We start from the raw sequence: 20286 nt of genomic DNA on the forward strand, positions 1-20286 counted from the left end.
ATTACAAAAAGTTTTATTTTCATGCAGATGATCCATCCTAAAAATAGTATCAATGTTATCATATGTGTAAGGCAAAACTCAGTGTTGTATAATTCCTTTTAAGACTGACAGGACTCAGCTTATAGCAGAAACAGTGCTTACATGTAAGCACATAAGTAATGCCAGCAACTCTAATGCATGTTTGAGTACTTCCCAGTTACTCTTTAGTAATTAATTTATTGCAGAGAAGCAATAGAAATGCTGACTTGCAATATAATGACAGTGTTTGCTGTGGTTTGAAACTATTCTTGTGTAGGACCAGTATGCAGGTGTATGATGAATGAGAGTTGACAAGCTTCTATAATAAATACTTGAAATACCAAAGCAATGACTACTGAAGCAAAAAGAAATACTGCACCCGGCAATAATTCAAACCAGCATTCCATTTACAAATGTAATAAGAGTAATAGAAAAGATTAACTTTCATAGGAAATTACAGTTTGTGTGCATAAGTGCATGTTTTTATGAAGTTCAGTTTCCTATAGGCTTTATGTTTGTGCATCGAAGTTATCCAAACAATTTTAGACTGTAGCACCATTCGGTAATGTTATGGCATTCTGTACACGGTGCTTACAAGGCTGTTTCCCCCTGGGGACTCAAGTTTTGCAGTGATGTCTGTCTTCAAGCTTAGCCATAATACAAACAGTGTAAACTGCTGCATGTGCTCCTATCTTTAATGTTTATGTAAACAGAATCCTTTAGAACTGTGCCTGGTCAATGAGGCATAGCCCTACACATGGGCTTGTATGCAAGAGGAATATTCTCCAAAATCTGGTTCTGTATGGAGGTGACCTAGGTAAAATTCACTATTTGTACCATACCATAGTGTAGACTGCTGTCTGGAACTGTTTGTTATATGAGGACTAAGTGTTGTAATGTGCAACCCTCCTACAACGTGATTCAATGCTCAAAAGAATTGCTTATGTAGCAAATGTTTCACTTTCTCAAGCCATGGGTACAAAATTGATGAGTGCTCACTGTTAGGATCCACTTATGTCCTGTTACAGCAGACAGAAGTTGAACAGACTTGCCACAGATGGGGGAAGAGACTAAATAAAGCCCATGTTTTCTGAGTGCCTGGGCAATATTGAGACCCTGTGGCTTCTTTTCTTCCTGGAAAAACTGTGCAGCCTAATAACCCAACCTCATAAACCACCCAACTTAGACCAAAACAAAATCAGTAAAGAAACTGTATTATTCAAACAATGCTTAATCCAAAATATAATAATAATAAAATGTGATTATGAAAGGAAAAGGAAGAATATTAAGTCATTATTCTGTTTCTTTCTTCCTCTCAACTTTTGCTCAATGTTTGAGTTGCACAGAGCTGTTTAAAATGACCCTCATTAAAAAAATGCTATCATGTCTCCAGCAGCTTCATTATTTTTTGTGTTCATAGCCCACTGAAGATAGAGCAAAACACTGTGAGAAATCCTTTTTTTTTTTTTTTCCCCCATTTCAGATCCGGGAGCAGAAAATATAGCTTGCTACAGCTGTAACCATTGCCTTGGATTTCAAGATTTCAACTGGCCACTCTCTAGCATTATTCACAGACAACTTTATTGAGTTTTGCATTCTGATTATTAACTGTCACAAAAGCTTTGGTACCAAGAAGGAGGAGTGACATCCCTAAAGCTAAACATGGGGAAGCTGTCATCTAGAAAATAACATGGTTCTTGTACTCAAATATCACAGCTGTTTATAATGCCACCGCCGTGGTCTCTGGTCGCAGCAACACTGGGAGATGTCAGAGCCTTGTCTGGTGCTGTGCTGGGGGAGTGTGGCACTAACGGGTGCCTAGTGGTGAGGTGACAGAGTGTTTTCTCTGAGTAGGTTTAACTAGCTGTTGGCAGAAGAAATGCTACAGCTGATTTTACATCCAACATGAGTATGTGAAACCCAGGAAGCTCCAAAGCCAGAGCTCTGTGTAGGAAAAAACCTACAGCAATGTGCATTGCCAGCCTTCATCAGTGATGACTACCTTGCCTTATATCACATAGCCCACTTAGGACAACAAAAAATATTGGTACTACCTCTTAAAATAGCTTGTTGTTTGCTCAGACTTTCAAATTATTTTGCATAAAAATCCTTTAAAATTTTCAATGTTAAAAAAATCCCTTGACTATCCATAAACCTAATGTTTTAAAGTTCTTATTAAAACAATAACAATGAATAAATAAAATCTACTTTTTAAAAGTTGCATATAAAGATGATTTTTGTGATTTGGCTCAACTTCACTGAAAAGAGTGTGTGGGGAAAAAAAAAAAAAATCATGTCAGAAACTTAAGGCTCTCTACTCTGCCTGGAAGGCTTTCTTCAATGGCTGTTCCTTGTACAATTCATAATAGGCACCCCCTCTTTTCCCAAATGGCTACAGGGATAATGATTTGTAGAGCAGTTTTCAACTTAGACTGACAAAGACATTACAAGAGGATTGGGTTCTCTAGCCTAATTGAAAGACTGAATATTTCATTTCCCTTTGTATTTTGCTGCCATTTGGCTCTGCTGTAAATTATTCTGTGTACTGCGGGTAAGCTTTACATAGTTAATGTGTTTTTCAAAACATATAGGTCCAAGCATGGAAAGCTCCAAGCTCTGGAAGTCCACTGACGTTAGAGGTGCTTCTGTGCATGACTTACAGTCCAAACTGGAGGTTCTTAATGGGATGGGCCACATCTACAATTCTAATAGGGCCCTTCACTGTAATAGATTGGGGGAAAGGAGGTTGTTATTGCTAACCTCTTTGATAACTACATGAATTCTCAGGATATATTTATAAAGGCAAGTGAGGACATTAGCAAAAAGATTTATCCAATGGTACAGGTTTGTGTCTTTTTTCCGGATTTTTTTTTTTTTCTGTTAACTACTAGGTTTTAAAGTTCTTGGGTGTTGTGGAATCTAAGAGAGATCATTCCAAACATAATACAGAAGAGGCAATATGCTGCTATTTAGCAGAAAATACAACTGTTTTGGACTGGTAACTAAATCAATGTGAGAAAATCCAAGTAAAATTAACTTGCATTGGAAAATGTGAAAAAGATTATGAAATTTTCAAAAACCTACCAAAGGCTTAATCTGAAAATTATTGACAAGCATAGAAATAAATGAAGTAAGAACAGATCACTATCTAGAACTTATAGAGGGTTACGGGTTGTTTGGGGTTTTGTTTGTTTGCTTTTTAGGAGAACAAAAAAAAAAAAAAAAAAGGAATTTAATGTCTGAAGTTAAAGTTAGACTCAATCAATACATTCAGGGCTCTTGAGAAATTTTGAAAATAGTTTCCTACTTGTAGTGATTTAGGGCAGTCAGGCATGTAAAAAGATCGAATTGGTTGTGAGAAATCAATGACCTCCCCCGCTAAGATTCCCAGCAAAATGAGAACTTGCCAATTACAACGGGAGTTTTGATAAGGCCAGCAGGAGAAGGATGCTCCAGACTCAAAGAAACAGCATTGCAATGTAATATCTATTTATTTATTTCTTTTTTTGTGCCATCAGGGTATGAGACAGGGGCATGGAACGATATTCTGAACATCTTATCTTAAAACACCACGTTCTCTCTCCTGTGGCAGATTAGCAGTGGTGATACAAAGCAAATAAGCAGAGCTTATGCGTGCATGTAATAATCACTCTCCATCTACTGGCGATGTCTGCAGATTCTTACCTCCCTGCTCAGCAGGTAGCTGCAATGCTACTTCACTGCAGCCTTTCAGCCCTTCCATCAGAACTCCCGTTGGCCATAATGCCACACAAAATAAGTTGGATAAATCTGCTTCTGTTCTGAAACCACCATTTTACATGAAGATTGGTATTTTCTTACTCTTTTTCCACAGTGGTCTGCCTTGTGCAGTGCTACGTGCTGCGGCAGGTGCTGGCCCACAGGGCTGTGCTTATTCTGATGGGCAGAGCTGCTGAACAGGAGCTGATCCATAGCTGGTGCGGGGGCCCCGTGTCTGTGCTACGAGGCTCGGGAGCTGAGCCCTCTTTTACTGCAAAACAGGGTTAGTCTCGTCCTATGGACTAAATGCCTATTTCCTCCTGGTGTGTGTTAGGAGTGATCCTGGGGGGACAATTTCAAGTTCCCTGTGTGATATGGGGGGACAGTGGGAATGCTCACTGGGGTCAGCACAGCGGTGGTGCTGGCTGTGGGGGTGGAAAGCATCGGGCCTTTTGGCACAAAATGAGGAATGCAGGTCACCACAGCGCTGCAAGGCCCTTTTGCTCGCCCTTTCCTCCTCCACTCCCACCCTGCTTCTCAATTTAGAAATCGCCGCTTGGGGTTGTGGCCTTTCCTGGCTTGCTGCTACGTGTCACCTGCCAAAATGTCTGTCATAGGGACCTGCATTAAAACCAGGCTGTTCCAAGGCTGGCCATGTAGCAATGGGGCCCCTGCATAACCAGAGACAGAGCAGAGTGTCTGGGGACAGGGACAAGTGAAAGGACAAGGGACAGGGGTCAAGGACCCTTCCAAAACATGATTGCTGTAGGTTTATGCAGGCACTCAAGTCATCCTGTAGGGAATGAATGTTTCCTCATTCCCTTGCCTTCCACGAACAGTGTTTCAGAGGAAAGCCAAGCAGCTGTGCCTACAGGATTTCACAGAGATTCCTAAAAGCTGATAATAAGGTTTGACAGTCATGTCATAATTGTTAACAATGGTATTGGAGATGCGCCAGCAGCCTAGCACTCTCTCGCTGCCTCTCTGGATGAGAGGAATTGCTCTGTTGCTCTAAGTCTGCAAACAGAATTTGACACGGAGGGACATTTCTCACAAAAGGAAATATAAAGCAATGTATCATATTGTGCCAAATTACACAGTAGCCTTTAGGATAAAGTAATGAAGAAGAACCTACAGTGAGACTGCGTTAATATTTGCATTTTCTGTTCTGCATACATACAAATATATTCGGTAGCTAACAAAGCTTTTAGGAGCATGGTAGTCCAGCCTGATGTAAAGGTTTGGCAGAAGGCATTGGGTATGGTCTGCTTGCTTACCACTGGTAAAGCCAGGAGTGATTGATACAAGTTGGTGATGAAATCTTCCCCTATGAAAAGCCATTGCTCACTCTCCATTACCAGCATATGGTACAGAGAAAAGTTTCTGAAAGTGTAATTTGGAGCTCCTTGTACTCCTCTCCTGTACAGCGATTTGTCCTGGTTAACATGCACCCAATAATGTAGCTGTCAGAATAAATCACAGCAAATGATACTTTTTTTGTATGGGTGTCATGAATTTCAAAGCTCAAGGTTCTGGATTTTTTCAGGCCAGAGGAGAGGGCCGGTTCCTTCTGAAATTTGTTGACCCTCAGACAGCCATAACTCTTAGCAACCTTCACTGCAAAAGGAATCAAAATACAAATCAACACTATAAAAAGTGACATGTGAGAGTGATGTCCTTTTTGCCTCTATTTATAATGCCTTTTCAATGGCTTTATTAGAACTCATACGAGCAAAGCCATGCAGATTTCTGCACAATGCATTAACGATTATAGACTGTTGCTTAGCTTATCATGGAAGCTGTCAATAGACTTGGTTAATGAATTTTTCTTTCTTGTCACGTGGATCTTAATTAACAGTTTCCTGGGTCCACATTCTACATCCCTGGGGGGTCTCAACAGAATTCTGGAAGATATATTATGCATATGCTTATGCTTTCTCCTAAACTTGGATAATTTCTGGTCAAGAATTATTACATCAATTTCACAGCACTGCAGATACTGTCCTGACCACTCCAATTATCTGTCTACTCCTGAATATAGCAGCAGTAACTTCAAGCCATCATAAAAAAGTTTATTAATTTAGTTCCACTGAGAGCCAACCATTTTACTGCAGTGCAACAGAAAGCTCTCTACCATGTAGGAAGCCTTTAGCTATTTTTTTCTCAGTTTAGATCTTTGAAAGGACTTTCTAAAATTTGCAAGGATGAATAGTGGGACCAGTACAGAATCTGGATGGAAGCTTTCCTAAATCCCTGCAAGAACAAACAAGGCAAGAAGCTGTTATTTTTCTGAGCCTCAGAACAAGGAGGTTGGCTAGGGACTGCAGCAGAGCTATAGCTCTCTGTTTCTCATAATTTCTAAGGGCTGTGAGCTTGTTTGTTTACACACTTATTGGTGTGTGTGCTGTTTTCCCTTGAGCAAATTTTTGCCAGTAACTCTGATAGTAATAGCTGAATATAAGCTTTCGAGTTCACTCTTAAACATATTCTCCCCAAGATTCCTTGATCTCAAGAAGAGATGCCCCAGAACAGATCAATGTCAGTATCAAATGGCCGGTGTTTCATGGAGTCCTCCTCTGTGGAAGAGCTGAGGAGGACCTACTTGAACTGCTGGAGGTCCAAGCCTGAGAAGGGGGAAGGGAGGGGAGAGAAATCCCCTTGCCTAGACAAATGGGGTGCTCATCCCCAGGGGAGCAAGCACCAGAGGCAGGGAGAGCTCTCCAAGGGTCAGTCAGCCTGGGACTGCCCAGGATTTTAACACCTAGTTGTATCTAACTGTACCCAGTTGCCTCCAGCATGGTTCTTGTTCTGCATCTTTCATGTGCCAGAAAATCTCACAGGGATTTTCTTCCCTTTGTCAGGCTTGGTTTTGGAATGCAATATCTTCTTTTGAGGGGATTGCTCTGTCAACAGCAAGAATGTTCTTTTCTCTGTATTTGGAACAGATTCTGTACTGACCAAAGTGTTAAAGTAAAAAATTCCCTAGATTATGGAAAGTTATCTGCAGCAGCAAAAAGAGCCATTAAAACCAGGCATTCTTTGCAACTGTGATGCCCAGCAGTTATTTCAGATGTAAAGGTTCAGATGTGCTCTTTGAAAATGTTACTTGTCATGAGTACCATGATGCAATTACACCAGCACCTTTTCACTTTACATTTTGCTGGTCAAGTATCTGAAGCCCGAAATTCAAGGTTTGTCTCTGAATTATGTAAGACCAGTGCCAGAACTGGCAGCTCTGATATCACAACTGCATCAGCAATATAGCAGCCCCCAAAAGGCGCCAGCACTGGGGGGAGACACAAGAGCACTGGGATGGACATCCCTCCTGTCCATCCCTTCCAGCACGGCCAAAACTGACTTTAGAGAGATATGTAGCTGAACATGATTGCCAAGGGTAAAGGCCACACTCCCTTCCATAGTAATATCAAACATTTTGAGAAATCAGAAGGTCTTTTTTCTGAACTGAAGACAAACTGGTACAGTTCAGGGACTATTGCCAGTGCAGATGCTTGGGGTTATGTAAGTGAAGGATAGATGCCTGGTGTTTAGGCAAAAATACTTGTGACAAGGCAAAACAGAAAGTAGAGGGGAAAAAAAAAAAATAAAAAATAAAATAAATTTAAGAAAAAACATGTAAAAAGGAACTAATGTGAAGTAACTATCTGAAAACTGCTTCAAAACCACTTAAGTCAGAGTTTTTGTTTTCCACTCATTTCAGTAGACCTTTAATCAGGGCAGTAAAGGAGAGACAAAAATAGACTGATGGAAATTAGAGAGGTGTAATCAAAATGTATGCATTAATTTGGAAATGGGACATAAGGTGGACGTTTTACCTTACACAATGATTAATCTTGATACTTTTGAAGATACTTATTTAGAACAACAATCAGACTTTAATTGGCAGAGAACGTAATAATCTAATAGGCTTTGCAGACTTCTGTAGTATGCTAACTGTAAAATACATCACCTATAAATTAAGGTTCAAGAGGTTACATGGGCTCAGAATATTAAATAATATCATCTTTCTCCAAATTGATCTAACTATTATAGCAAAATTTATTGCCAATCTGGCTACAACATCTGCACAACTAAAGGACTTGTTAAAGAAAAATGAAACTTGTCTTTCTGCCAAAGTCTGGAGAGGCTTAAACAGAAATTAATATCTGTAAGAAATCCTGGAACATTTTTGAAAAAAATATCTGGCTGGCAATGCCTGCTGCTTTTCAGAGAGGAAATAATTGTTTTAAAAGGCATATTTCACAGTGCAACTAAAACTCGCTCCACAGAAATGATGATGTTTTGATACAATTACTTTGAAAGTGTTGCTCTTGTTAAGGTAAATTTATGATAATCAAACATTTCTAACAAAACCAGTCTGGAAATATACTCTATGGAAACAGACCACAGACTCTTGTATTCTCACAAAATGTCTCACATGTTGATGCTAAATATAAAAGAGGCGGTTGATATTACAAGCCCCATTGCTATATACATGTTTAAGGTGGAAATTAAACATAGCTCTCTCCTTTAGATCATAAATTCTTTCTCCAATAAGTGTTCTGGAGGAATACTGCATGAGTAGGAATACCACAGTTGAGATGGTCTACAAATGTACACATGGTGCTTAAACATTAGTAATTTAAAAAAAAAAAAAATAACCATGAAAAGGTATAAAGAGAGGTACTGAATTCCTGTACCTGCATTCCTCTCTTACAATCCTGTCCATGAGGGGGAAAATGTGTTTGTATGTGGGCATGGCAAATATTTAACAGAGGTAGCTATTTGTATTTCATGGTATTTTTCTGAAGAGTAAAATATATATATATATAAATTGCTGTAAATCTAAAATGCTAAGCCATAGTATTTAGGAAACATAGATTTCCATTTCAAAACTGACATAGATGAAAAATCTAAATGCACATTATTCACAGTGGCACTCATAGCAACTTATCAAACTAATTGTTCCTAATTTTCAACCCAATGTGAATTTATTTGTATTCTTAATGTCATACATTTTAAAATAAAAACAACAACAACAGACATTTTCCAGATTTAGAGGTTGATATTTGTTGACTAGACAAAGTGAACAGCCAAATCCCAAATTCATTTAAGTTGTGAAAAGATTAATTTGGCTAAAATTGTATGTTTATATGTTTATGTCTTAATTTTCGCTTCCCAAACTTTCAATGAACTCTCAGAGAAATCTCTCTCTAAGCAGCCTGATTCTCGTTCAAGAATGAGTATGAAGATACCTGGGCTGGATATGCTCAAAATCCCATCTTGTCAGTTAACCACTTACAAATTTCTTTCAATAAAATATCCAGCTGTTTATAGTTAAACATGATAATGGTTCTCTTTTTGAAAATCTGGAATCCTCAATTTACTTTTAATTACTAGATTACAAGAGAGAAAACGTACAAAGGTATTTAGTAATTTGATGGCATGCTGCTTCTCCTTTCATCACTGAAATACAATGCCTACACTTTCTACCATTTGTGATAATAGACCGGGAAAGGAGACTAATCTATACTGTTAAAGTTTTAAGTCTGAATTTGCTATTCTCTCAAGCATCCTCACTGAGAACTGGGCTGTTTCTCATTAGCCAGCAGGAGGCACGCATCCCACTTACCAAGCAATACGAGACTTGCTAAGAGGGATGCCAGAACTCCTGGCTCAGGATACAGTGACTGCACCGAACAAACTACTTGAAAACTTTAGCTTAAATGTGCAAGGTGAGGAGAAGAGAATGTCGGTTATAAGGGAGTCAGTGGTGCGAACTGAGATCCCAGCTGACAGGGCCGAGGATAGTTAGGTGAGATGTGGAATTCATGACCTGGAAAAATAAACGTTGATTAGCCAGTAGTTGGTGGAGCTCCAGAAAGCAGGATGCTGAGCATCCTTCTATCTGATGAAACCATTCCACGGATTGTAAACGACAGGGTGAATAGATTACTTGAGTAGCTCCAGCAAGGTACAGACCACTCTTCCTGGTCAATCAAGCTGCGAGGAATTTGCTCACATGATTTGTGAATAGTCAGGACTGTGAACAATGAGTTCTTTCATAATACTTTGGTTGTTATGACACCTTCTGGTTGTACATTTCAACTAATTAACAGTAATTGTTTTATCCAGAGCACCTTTAGCTCTGGAGTGACTTCACTTTGAGACCAGCGTGGTTCAATAGTGCAGGTACTGCCACCCACTGCTCCCATAAGTGCTTCTGCACGTGGCGAGGTCAAGCTCTGCAGTGCCCATGAGAACAGATCTTTTCTGCCTGACACACGGACAGAGCCAAGATGCTTTGTGGCTCAGGGATTTCAGACTTGCACAGTCCTCCAAGTGTCAGTCATGCAACTCCCTCATGCATATTTGATTGCTGCCTTTGGTGGTAATATCCCTGCCTTAACGTATGTGCACATTGTGCAGTTGCTGTGGGAACCATAACTTTGAGGTTTCATGATTTTTAAAAAGGAACGTATTTATAGACTTTATTTATTTTGCTTATGAATCAACATGTTAATATTGATGCAATGCAAGAAGAAAGGGAGACAAACTTCCAAACAAAGCACAACATCAAACAGCGATCCATTTATTTCTCTCTTCAGTAGAGTTCCCATAACAGGCACAATTGTAGCAACAGAAAGGGAAAAAATTAGAAAAACAGGAGCCAGACAAAAGAGGGAAAAAGCCAGCACCAGATAGCTGATTTAGTAGCTGATTTAAGTTGTTGAGAGTTGAAGTCTCACTCATCATGAATTACAGCATCCCAGAAGGTGCTGTGCTGCTTTGCAGGCTCTTGCCGTGGGGCCCCAGGCACCTTGAGGCTCACCCAAGGCACCAGGTCAATGCAAAAGGCTGTTTAGGTCATCATAACCTAATGTATGAGGCATGAGAGAGGGTTGCCCAGGCCAGTTTAGCACTTCCCTCTCAGATGGGCTTTTTCAGCGTTGCCGTTACATGAGCTACAGCCACAGGAAACGTTTGATTTTGATGAAATGTGAAATGGAAGGGAATGCCTTGTGCCCACAGTGGGCTGGGCATCAGCTGAGCAGGGCTGGGGAAGCAGTGCTGAGCATGTGGACAAGGGGACATGAATACGTACGAGACTCTAATTAGCCACAACACATAACCAAGGTGCCTGAAGGCCCAGGAACACTGCATAATTGTTGTAAACAATTAACAAGTTGGAGCCCACTCAGTCCGTACTGTCCTGCGCAGCTCATTCCAAGAGCAAGGAGTGAAACTGCCTGCAAAAGCTGCCTGCACATGGGGAGTGTGTGGGGTTTCAGGGCTGGGGGGGAGAGACAGTCACACCAGCACCATCCTGGTGTCATCTCTTGATGTCCCCAGTGTGGGAGACGCATGCTGTGGTAGGCTGCGCTTCCACGGCACTGCTGTTGGGCCTGCCTGATTTACGAAGCACTCTGAGCAGTGATGGACTCCCGCTCTCGGAGTCTAAGAACATTCACTTGTCTTGAGTTTAATGCGTGTGTCACTGCAGCGCTCACCACCAGCGCCCAGGAGACGGCCAGTGCTCCAAGCTGGGGCTGCGCAGGCACGTTAGACCTGGCAGCACCCAACTCCTTGTGGCATTTGAACAAGAGTTCCTCTTCACTGCCTTTCTTTCTTCTCTACCATTGCTGAATGTGGGCTTTCTGGGTTTTTAACTGCACAATCCCAGTTTTCTGTGCTTCCCATAACTATTTTAACCTTTTCTCTTTCTTTTTTTTTTTTCATCCTAGTTAAACTTCCCCTGTGGTTTTGTGCAAAACGTAAGGTTTCTCTCCCCCAGCATTTCAAATCCCTCCACCTGCCTCTCTGGTTGTGTTTCCATCTGCCTGGCCCTCCTGTTTTCTCCTCAGGGCCATTTTCCTTTCCTTTACCCACACGTGCTGCTGCATCTTTCCTTTTCAACGTATTTGAGCTTCAAGGCAATGGAACTTCGTTTTGCCCATGACAGAACCATCTGATACATTAAAAGAACTTTCTGTTTTCTACTGATTCAGCAAAGGTTCATAGTAGATTTTAAATAGCCCTTTACCTGGAATATTAAAAGATTCTTTTTTTCTTTGGCCAAAACAGAATTTGCAATAAAGCTCAAATATGTTTGAAATGCATAGCAATTCAAAGCAATAGTCCTGCCTGAGATACTAATATTTACTTTTATTATAACTAGGTTCTGTGCAGAGAAGTCAGCAAAAAGAATTGTGTTGTAAGCAGAAGTCTACCCTTTGCTTCACTGTATGATTACAGTTCGTTTTCCTGGTGTAGTTTTATCTGGCAACGAAGCACTTAATAGTGGACTGAGATTCCTGAAAGGCTGACCCCATGCTATTTGTACCTACCTCATTTCCAAATTCAGTTATTTACGAATAAAGCCAGTTACAGGGTGCATTATAACTTAATTCTATGATTAATGATTTTGCTTCTGCTGGTAAATAAACTCCCTTTCTACTGGAGAGGGACAATATTGAAGCCAAAACAAGGGGCAAGAATATGTTGGCCTCTTCAACTGCTGATTATTAAGTTTTCTGGAAGGTAATTATTTTTCTTCCTCTCTGATCAATGTAGTCTGATATCCATTTAATCTGTAGTCTGTAGCCACCACATTTTATAAAAGGCAAAAACCAAGGAACCTGAAACGATCTGTTTTCCCACTAGGCTAACGGAAAAGCGTGGAGCAGACTTGCAGGCTGTCGCCACTTCCCACCTGGATGCTACAGCTCTTTTAGATAAGACTGTTATTGCCGCTGTGTTGAATGGATTTTATATGATGGTATAAATATGTCAATTAGTATTTCAATTAGCATCTGTGACTAATCCTGCCCACGCTGGGAAGTTGCAGAACGCAAGTTTCTTACCAAAGGGTATGTTTTTGTTTCTTTGTTATTCAAGTGTAATGCCAATTGACAATTTCAATAGTGGGGGATAGGACAGAAAATTATAAGCTTTCTTTTAAATGGAAGGTGAAGGATTGGCTAGAAGCATTTGCAGAGGGTGAGGTCCTAATTCTCCTGTATTATATGAAATTCTACATTCGACTGCACATTATGCATCAACTCCTACAGACTTTCTTTTAAACAGTTGAATACTCCAAAGTTTCCGTGAACTTTGTAAAAGATTTCGTCATACAGCTTTGCTCTCCTGCTCTCTAGCTGATAGTATAGCTCCTTAAAAGTTTAATTAAAAATAGTTATTCGTAACTCCATTAACATACTGTCCACACTATTACGTTAATCTATGACAGGGCCATTTTATACTGCCTTAACACTGTAAATAGTCCTTTTTATACTTAAAAATTTCTTAAGTAATTAGTCTGCTTATGTTTCATGTTGAAAATTACACAGCCTTCAAATGTGACTAAAGCATAGTCCACAAAAGATAATAAATAATTATATATTAAAAAAAAAAAAAAAAAAAGTTTTGGCACTCTGTTTCAATACATCTGGAAAGGTATTTCTTTCTCATTTTTCATTATTTCCTTTATGCCAGTAGAGGGCACAACTGTTTAAATCACATGCATTTCATACGCAGTGTACCATACTAAAGGCAATATAAAAATTCATAAAAAAGTAAAATACACATCTATTTTCAGTAATGAACACTTAGTGGAGTTTCACTGCATTATCAGCAACTGCTAATAGGAAAGAAAAAGGTTATTTAAATGATTTTGTATGCCAAAACTGCAAGAGTGTTTGGGTGTTTCTGCAGTTCACCAGCAGAAAGCAAAGTTTAGGCCAATGGGATTAAAAGAAAGAAGGATAAAGATACAGTAGTGCACTAATTTGAATAAAAACAATATTAGTCTGAAACCATAAAACATGAATTAGCTGCTTGTAAATACTAGGAATTAGAAGGTCTGGGATTTTTGTATTCAAATTTCATATATAAATTTGGCAAACTTTATTAAAAAAAAAAAAAAAAAAAAAAAGTCTGTCATGGGAAATCAGTTCTTGGGCTAATTTTTTGTTGTATTATTCCATCTGACATCCTCGTAATGGGAATGAGAGTGGAGTTAAAACCATGGGCTTAAAAATGACAAAAGAACAGTTCTACATTTTATGCATATCTTGTGGTAGTTTCATTCCAGTGCTTATTTTTGGAAGGGCTTTGAAAAATCCTCAATTCAAAAGATGAATGGCTTACCTAAAATTGTAAAGGAACAATTAATTAACAGAAAGAGTATCTAGTAGGAAAAAGTTTTTAAAAAAATAAAATGCAGGAAAAAAAAAAAAAAAAAAAAGTAACTTATTTTCCTCTACTTTAAGATATAACTAGATGCAAGATTTCAGTGAGTAGATAACCTAACAGGATTTATTCTAACCCTGAAGTTAGAGACGCTTCACCCAACCACCACATCAGTGTCAAAAACTTTGGCAAAAATTATTAAAGAACATGGCTTGAGTCATTGTTTGTGACAAAGTCAAGGGAAGGATCAACAGAACTAAAAGTGCCAAGACCCCACCAACCCATGCTGAGAAAGGTGCTGGCTGAACCGTTCAGCACGGTGCCAGGAACCAAGTCAGAGACCCCTGGCTCTGCAGTGAGCTAAGAAGGGATAGTAACAATAATATATAGATGGAGAGTCAGCAATGCATGTACTAGAAAACAGCTAGCCTTAGCAGGGACTCTGCAAACTTTTCAAAGTCGTTTTTGAGTTTGTGAACCTTTTTCCTTCATAATTTAAAACCGATTCTTTTTGTCTTGTCACTCATTTTTGCTGATGTGCTGCAGCTGAAAAGCAGATTTTCTAGTGCCTGCAGTTCCTCTTACAATGTTCCGTGTAACTAAATTGAGCAGTAGAATAGGTTAGAGTTAGCAATTGCATCCTTAATAAGTGTTCCAACATCTCCAAATCCCTCTCAGTCTTCAAATTGTGTGTCTATACAAGGTAGAGCTACAAGGACTTTCCAAACGTTAGCCTGAAAACAATGAGAAACAGCCGGCTGGGGACCTCTTCCCTCCTGGACTGCTCTTTATCAGTGCAGTGATACCGTGCAAACACAACTTAATGACTTTGGGTGATTAAGTATAAAGTCAATTGGAAACTGCAATTGTTGGACATCGTAGTTGTAGATATTACCCATGTGAAAAATGTCAATAACTTTAAAATAGATACACATGAATGCTAATTTAAGGGTTTGATTTCCATTCGTATTTGGATGTGTGCTGGTTGGATGGCAAAGTCATCCTTACTTATTTCTAATGCAATTCCCATAATTTGTTTGGGACTGCTAGACAATAATCTTAGCAACTTCAATGCTCTCAGTCTCTTCCTTTTTATTTTAGAATTTTCTAAGGATTTTTAAACTTGCTTTCAGTATGTTAAAGTCCAAAACTACCCTCATGCTGAGACACAATAACATTTTGGTTGGAGGTCATTAATACACTATTTTCCTTATTGTTTCTGTTTGAAGTGCACTTGCACAGAGCCATTTGTATTCATTACAGATAAGGAGTCTTCTCATCAGGGTATTTATAGACTTCAAAATTATTAGTACTGATTTAGGAAAGTATTCTAGAGTAAGACAGGAATTAAAGCATATGTCTTCATAGCAACGAACATAGATACTGGCTGAAGTACTTCACTGAACTGAAGTTCTTTGGACAATTTTTCATCTTGTTTGTCATTCGGTTATGCTGTTTATCCTTTTATTTTATTTTTTCATAGGTCAGCGTTATTTATGTTTGTGGTTTTACCTGCTTGTGTCTGATCTTGCTGACAAAGTTTAGGATTAAGTGCCCTTACACTTATGGTTGGGATGTGTGTGCTAACTCATGAATGAAACTGCATGGTATTAAAACCTGAACCTACATCATCATATTAAAATTTGACAAGTCAGGTGATTTTAAAGTTCTACTTACAGAAGAACACTGCTGGAGCACCACTCCATGGTTGCATGGAGGATGCATGCAAGAAATAAGAAATATCAGCTGATGGGTGTGATGCTGAAAGCATTTCCTAGTATTTGGGTGGCACAATGACTGCCTTGAATTTCCCATCTGGAACTAGAAGCTTTGGGGGTGACTAAAATTCAGCTTTACATTTGGAAATAAATATTGTCCTTTACAGAGTTAACTTTACAAATATATATCCTTTTAAGTTCTGTTGAGTATAACAACAAATCACTATCACACTAAGAAGGGAAGGAGGAGCAGCTAACTGTTTCCTTCACTCCCCTGGCATGATCACATTTCCAAATGCTTTTAGGGGGTATTTCTTTGCTGCTCAAAAATTTACTAACCACATGTTTACTGGCATTGGCTGTCTCTGTTTCGGTTTCTGTCTCCCAGCCCTTAACAGCAGACAGTGGTGTTTGGATGCATTTAAGCTCTGGGTGTGGGAGCTCCTTGGGACTTCTTGAACAAAACATCTGACTTCCCCAATAAACTCTGCTGCATTCCTGGTAAAATTAAAACATCTAATTTAGAGGATGTTCTATATTTAGTAAACTGTTGAACAGTACATCAGGCAATTTGTTTGAACAAAGGATGGCAGGGGTTGTGGGAATATAATTTTGTTTAATCCTATTTGATTAGGAAAGTACACAGCCTGTCCTTTAGCTGTCAGGACAGCCATAAAATGTCTTCGCCTTCTGCTGACTTGCTAGCCAGGCCTCCAGGCATCAGGCTTGTTTCTGCGTAGCATTTCAGCTCAAGGTTGCCAGTTAGTACATAAAGATAAGAACAGATCCATTGCATTTTAATAGATACAAAAAATCAGGCAACAGTACTGTGAGAACAACTTGATATATGGGGAAGTAACTGTATTTTAATACCCAGTAGCTGCAGATGTTCAGATTACTGTAATGCTATTAAAATGAGTATCTATTAATATACAAATATTTCAGTGACACAAAACCAGGGACAACAGAAACCTGAACTAAAAAAAAAAAAAAAAAAAAAAAAAAAAAAAAAAAAAATTACCTCTTTATTGAAATTAGCCTTCAATCACTTATTCATTTCTAATGGGAAAAAGCCTGTACATCTGAAAATATCATGCTCTCACACATTTCTCCCTCCCATAATTCATAGATGGCTTTTATGCCTCCGTCCACCTATATGTGAAATCATTTCACCATTTTAATTTTCTCTCTCTGTGATTTCAAGATATTGTATATCAGTTTGCACTCAGTGGGCACTTAACCTTCCTATTACAATTTTCTTTCTGTCTCATGCTCTCCAGTACAATAACACATAATTCACTTTCTTTTATCAGTTTTGTATTAGTCACTGTGGTCTGATCTAGGTTCTGGCCGCATTAAGGAAATTTGCATCCATATAACAACATCGCTGTGGTTATTATACCAGCGTAAACCTTTAATGCATATAGCCTGCGTCAGGACAAAGTGAGGCTTTCAGTGCTGCTGTTTAATCCCGTCACATAATTAATTTCCTCAATGCAGACAGGGCCTCTCGTTAGCCTCCTCCTCCCAGTCTTTCCCCCTGCTGCTCCAAACACCAGTTGCGCTCTGCTTTTATTAGCACAAGCGGGAGCTCATGGTGACAGTGAAATGGAATTTTTAAGATACTGGTGATTTGATCAATTGCATTTGATGCCAAAATAAGTGGTACCATTGACTTCAGTGAAATTGGGCTAGACTGCTGCTGGATGCTTCTAAAAACACTCCTTTTTATCACAATGCCTCCTACACCTGTGGACAGCAGGATTATACAAAACAGTGATAAAATACAGATGGCCATGGACATGGGGAGCATGTCTGATCCTGGTGTCAGTGTTAGCCACACCAACACTGCTAAATGACGGGAGCAAGGACACGAGAGAATGCCGCTTATCGCCCGTCACCACCACAACATGGAGCCTCCCCGTGCCTCGAGGAACTAGCAGATTATCTTCTGATGTACCCATGCAAAATACCATCTAGTTACTACATTTGACCTTGGCCTTGAAAAAATGCATAATCCATTAACTGTTCCTGCAGAGCAAGGCCTCAGGTAAATTGATATCAATGTCGGCTTAAGAAGAGAAGCATTTCTTAAAATTTAGAATGATTGGATTTACATTAAACATGTATTTTTAAACAAGGTCCCATAAGTACCACTGGAAAAAGCAGATTTCATATGCCTTTAACTGTATCCAAAGCATCATATCATTTTGTCTATGTATTCTGATTGCTGATGTTGCTATGCCTGAAAGTGTGTTTGGAAAATGAAGGTTAAAATAACCCTTATACCAAGAAAGACAGAAAACTAAATTTTCAACTGCTTTTTTTTTTTTTTTAATATTCTATTGTCTGGTAGCCATTTCAGACTCAAGGAATTGATTTAACTGCCTCCAAAGAAAGAGCCAGTAGTGATTATGGTCAATGGTAAGACCAGAGCAATGGTTCATCAAATCACGCTGACTATACCTCCCATGTGGACAACATCCTTGAGGTTTTTTGCAAAACAAGTTCAGTTTAAGCTTGAGGTGAATTAGTTGGTGTTTCTGCCAGTGGATAAAAAAAGTCTTTGAAAACAAAAGCATCTAGGAGACAAGGTATGATTGATTTTTATTTTTTTTCTGGAGGAAATTATGGTGGATCTGAGCCTACTTGTTACTGGTGGCTAAATTCCCATCTAAAACTTGGAAAACAACATGGGTTGTCAAAGCAGATAGCAGACAGCAGCAGTGCACAAAACAGTTATATAGGCAACCCATGTGCTGAAAGCACGTGAACACGGTGAGAAGCACTACTTGAAAGTAGACACAGCAACTACAGCAGTGGCAGAGAGCGGTGTGTGGGGTGCAGTCAGGGGGAGCAGAGGTGCTCAGCTGGTGGTTCTCCTCTGTGCCAACTGACACCAGGATGGAGACGGTTAAGTTGGGTCTTCTAAGTAGATTATTAATTATTAATAGAGAACTTTCTTAGCTGATTTACTTAAATATCATATTCATTTATCTGCTTATAGCCATGCCATGCTCATAAATTAAAGTGTGTTTTTTTTTTTCCTTCACTTTAATCCTTAGGAAGCATTAATTAGATAACACTACAGTAGAAGGATCCCTGTTCTTCTCATATAATTTGAGACATGCTGACAGTGATGTTTGACTGACAAGTGGAAATGAGAAGAAATCATTAGGCTGGAAGTAGCGTGAGACATTCAATTAAGTTGTTATTATTGAACACATATATTACAGCAGCGTCCAGAAGACCCAGATGGCAGAAGGGCACCATAGTATCAGGTGCTGTGTGAAAACATGCCATCTAGCCTCATAGAGTTTAATGGCTGCAAATTGATTATCCTCACTAAGTATACGGTGATTGCAAGTTTGCAGTGTTTCATGGAACGCTTAATATAGGAAAAAATACTTACTGAATTACTATTTCTAAATACTTCAAAATAAGTGAGAGAAAAAGCGCTCTATTTCCTCTTTTACTTGTATTCCCAAAGATTAGAGTCATCCCTTTGACCTCACAATCTCACAAAGTGTCTGTCTGGCAAACTTCAAGAAACCTGCATCTTCTATATATACATAGGCACCCATGATAGGGATTTGAAGTCCTTTATTTAAATAAATACTGAAGCTGAAAAATATATATATTAGTAGGCCAAGGCAGTCAAAATGTGGGGCTGGGTTGGAGGTGGACAAGGACACCGGCGAAGGCAAACTGCATTCTCCAAGTTTTAACGACGACTATGGTCAGCCAAGCATAAAAATACTGGCCGGCCTTCCCGTGCTGGTGTCTGGCACAGCGAAAGCTAATATTTCTGAGTTGAGAACCATGTTTTAGGGCCAAGACCTTGTCAGATCTCAGAAAGCCAAGTGAATCGGTGTAGTGAATACATTCACAGGAGACCCCCTGAGGAAATTGGATCTGCAGAGGCCTATCCCCGGCATTTCAGGCTCTACTCCCAGGTCCATGCTCAGCCAACGCACCAGGGAGGTGTCCACAGTCACCATGGTACTGCCAGCGCTAGGGTATGCTGGAAAGCTAAGGCTTGGCCCTCTTCCAATGATGAGACTGTAATAATAATAATATATAAAAAGGCAATATTCTAGGCAAAAGCCCCAAGTGGTGTTTCAGACATGAGGTGGAGTTCCTGTACTTCAATCCATCAGCTGACCTGCGGTACCAGACTGAGTACGTGCTCCTGCTCAGTGCCAACGCTGAGCTGAACCGTGTTAGTCTGAGACTTGGTGCTCAGCTCGTGAACGGTAGCTCGTTAAATCACATTTACTGCATCATCTCTATGAGTCCTTTGTGATTGCGCTCTGCCAATTAAAAATGCATTTTGTAGTGTTTTTGAGATAATTTATTTTTCAACATCCCTTCCTCAGACCAACTACATATTGCTTTACAGAAGTGGCACCGTTTCAGTGCTGGCCATGCCGTAATTGTAGGCTCCTACACTTGCAGAAAGGCAAAGACGATCTCCTCAGGTCCCCCCAAAGAGGACTCCCCAGCAGCCTGGCCCAGCAGATGCTTTGTCTAGCTCGTCCTTGTCCCAGACACGAGGCCGCTGTCTCCCAGTTAGCACACACCGATGTTTCACCATGCAGGCAAACAAGAGGCGCAAACAGAG

Source organism: Aythya ferina (genome assembly GCF_964211825.1).
Source record: "Aythya ferina genome assembly, chromosome: 10".
NCBI classification, from domain to species: domain Eukaryota; kingdom Metazoa; phylum Chordata; class Aves; order Anseriformes; family Anatidae; genus Aythya; species Aythya ferina.